Raw genomic sequence first — 3780 nt, 5'->3', positions numbered from 1 at the left:
TAAACATTCGGGTGCACGTGCCTCTTTGGGTCACTACGTTTGTATCTTTAGGATATTTACCCAGTAGTGCAATTGCTGGGTCATAGGGTAGTTCTATTTTCAAAATTTTGAGGAACCTTCATCTGTTTTCCAGAGTGGTTGCACCAGCTTGCATTCTCACCAACAGTGTAGGAGGGTTCCCCTTTCCCGCATCCTCACCAGCATCTGTCATTTCCTGACTTGTTAATTTTAGCCATTCTGACTGGTGTGAGGTGATATCTCATTGTGGTTTTGATTTGTATTTCCCTAATGCCGAGTGATGTGGAGCACTTTTTCATGTGTCTCTTGGCCATCTGGATGTCTGCTTTGGAGAAATGTCTGTTCATGTCCTCTGCCCATTTCTTGATTGGATTATTTGTTCTTTGGGTGTTGAGTTTGATAAGTTCTTTATAGATTTTGGACACTAGCCCTTTATCTGATATGTCATTTTCAAATATCTTCTCCCATTCTGTCAGTTGTCTTTTGGTTTTGTAAACTGTTTCCTTTGCTGTGCAAAAGTTTTTGATCTTAATAAAATCCCAAGAGTTCATTTTTTCCCTTGCTTCCCTTGCCTTTGGCGATGTTCCTAGGAAGATGTTCCTGCATCTAAGATCAAAGAGGTTCTGCCTGTGTTCTCCTCAGGGATTTTGATGGATTCCTTTCTCACATTGAGGTCTTTCATCCATTTTGAGTCTATTTTTGTGTATGGTATAAGGAAATGTCCTGTTTCATTTTTCTGCATGTGGCTGTCCAATTTTCCAAATACCATTTGTTGAAGAGGTTGTCTTTTTTCCATTGGACATTCTTTCCTGCTTTGTTGAAGATTGGTTGGCCCTAGAGTTGAGGGTCTATATCTGGGCTCTCTATTCTATTCCATTGATCTATGTGTCTGTTTTTGTGCCAGTACCACACTGTCTTGATGATGACAGCTTTGTAATAGAGCTTGAAGTACGGAATTGTGATGCCACCAACTTTGGTTTTCTTTTTCAATATTCCTTTGGCTATTCGAGGTATTTTCTGGTTCCATATAAATTTTAGGATTGTTTGTTCCACTTATTTGAACAAAAAAATGGATGGTATTTTGACAGGAATTGCATTAAATGTGTAGATTGCTTTAGGTAGCATAGACATTTTCACAATATTTGTTCTTCCAATCCAGGAGCATGGAATGTTTTCCCATTTCTTTGTGTCTTCCTCAATTTCTTTCATGAGTACTTTATAGTTTTCTGAGTAGAGATTCTTAGCCCCTTTGGTTAGCTTTATTCCTAGGTATCTTATAGTTTTGGGTGCAATTGTAAATGGGTTTGACTCCTTAACTTCTCTTTCTTTTGTCTTGCTGTTGGTGTATAGAAATGCAACTGATTTCTGTGCATTGATTTTATATCCTGACACTTTACTGAATTCCTGTACAAGTTCTAGCAGTTTGGGAGTGGAGTCCTTTGGGTTTCCCACATAAAGTATCATATCATCTGTGAAGAGTGATAGTTTGACTTCTTCTTTGCCAATTTGGATGCCTGTAATTTCCTTTTGCTGTCTGATTGCTGAGGCTAGGACTTCTAGTACTATGTTGAATAGCAGTGGTGATAATGGACATCCCTGCTGTGTTCCTGACCTTAGCAGAAAAAGCTTTCAGTTTTTCTCCATTGAGAATTATATTTGCAGTGGGTTTTTCATAGATGGCTTTGATAATACTGAGGTACGTGTCCTCTATCCCTACACTTTGAAGAGTTTTGATCAGGAAGGGATGCTGTAATTTGTCAAATGCTTTTCCAGCATCTATTGAGAATATCATATCGTTCTTGTTCTTTCTTTTATTAATGTGTTGTATAACATTGATTGATGTGGATGTTGGACCAACCTTTCAGCCCTGGAATAAATCCCACTTGGTCGTGGTGAATAATCCTTTTAATGTACTGTTGAATCCTATTGGCTAGTATTTTGGTGAGAATTTTCGCATCTGTGTTCATCAAGGATATTGGTCTGTAGCTTTCTTTTTTGATGGGATCCTTGTCTGGTTTGGGGATCAAGGTGATGCTGGCCTCACAAAATGAGTTTGGAAGTTCTCCTTCCAATTTCTATCTTTTGGAACAGATTCAGGAGAATAGGAATAAGTTCTTCTTTAAATGATTGGTAGAATTCCCCCGGGAAGCTGTCTGGTCCTGGGCTTTTGTTTGTTTGGAGATTTTTGATGACTGTTTCAATCTCCTTACGGGTTATGGGTCTGTTCAGGTTTTCTATTTCTTCCTGGTTCAGTTGTGGTAGTTTATATGTCTCTAGGAATACATCCATTTCTTCCAGATTGTCAAATTTGTTGGCGTAGAGTTTCTCATAGTATGTTCTTATAATTGTCTGTATTTCTTTGGTGTTAGTTGTGATCTCTCCTCTTTCATTCATGATTTTATTTATTTGGGTCCTTTCTCTTTTCTTTTTGATAAGTCTGGCCAGGGATTTATCAATCTTATTCATTCTTTCAAAGAACCAGCTCCTAGTTTTATTGATTTGTTCTATTGGGGTTTTGTTGTTGTTGTTGTTGTTGTTGTTTCTATTTCATTGATTTCTGCTCTGATCTTTATGATTTCTCTTCTCCTGCTGGGTTTAGGGTTTCTTTCTTGTTCTTTCTCTAGATCCTTTAGGTGTAGGGTTAGGTTGTGTACCTGAGACCTTTCTTGTTTCTTGAGAAAGGCTTGTACCGCTATATATTTTCCTCTCAGGACTGCCTTTGTTGTGTCCCACAGATTTTGAACCATTGTGTTTTCATTATCATTTGTTTTTATGAATTTTTTCAATTCTTCTTTAATTTCCTGGTTGCCCCATTCATTCTTTAGAAGGATGATGTTTAGTATTTGGGTTCTTTCCAAATTTCCTCTTGTAATTGATTTCTACCTTAAGAGCATTGTGGTCTGAAAATATGCAGGGAATGATCCCAATCTTTTGATACTGGTTGAGACCTGATTTAGGACCCAGGATGTGATCTATTCTGGAGAATGTTCCATGTGCACTAGAGAAGATGTGTATTCTGTTGCTTTGGGATGAAATGTTCTGAATATATCTGTGATGTCCATCTGGTCCAGTGTGTCATTTAAGACCTTTATTTCCTTGTTGATCTTTTACTTGGATGATCTGTCCATTTCAGTGAGGGGAGTGTTAAAGTCCCCTACTATTATTGTACCATTGTTGATGTGTTTCTTTGATTTTGTTATTAATTGGTTTATATAGTTGGCTGCTCCCACGTTGGGGGCACAGATATTTAAAATTGTTAGATCTTCTTGTTGGACAGATCCTTTGAGTATGATATAGTGTCCTTCCTCATCTCTTATTATAGTCTTTGGCTTAAAATCTAATTGATCTAAGGATTGCCACTCCTGCTTTCTTCTGATGTCCATTAACATGGTAAATTGTTTTCCACACCCTCACTTTAAATCTGGAGGTGTCTTTGGGTCTAAAATGAGTTTCTTGTAGGCAACATATAGATGGGTTTGTTTTTTTTATCCATTCTGATACCCTGTGTCTTTTGATTGGGGCATTTAGCCCATTAACATTCAGGGTAACTATCAAGAGATATGAATTTAGTGCCATTTTATTGCCTATAAGGTGACTGTTACTGTATATTGTCTCTGTTCCTTTCTGATATACTACTTTAGGCTCTCTCTTTGTGTAGAGGACCCCTTTCAATATTTCCTGTAAAGCTGGTTTGGTGTTTGAAAATTCTTTCAGTTTCTGTTTGTCCTGGAAGGTTTTAATCTCTCATTCTATTTTCTATGA

Source organism: Mustela lutreola, chromosome 2 (assembly GCF_030435805.1).
Source record: "Mustela lutreola isolate mMusLut2 chromosome 2, mMusLut2.pri, whole genome shotgun sequence".
Classification (NCBI taxonomy): domain Eukaryota; kingdom Metazoa; phylum Chordata; class Mammalia; order Carnivora; family Mustelidae; genus Mustela; species Mustela lutreola.
Note: the sequence above shows the minus strand (reverse complement) of the source record.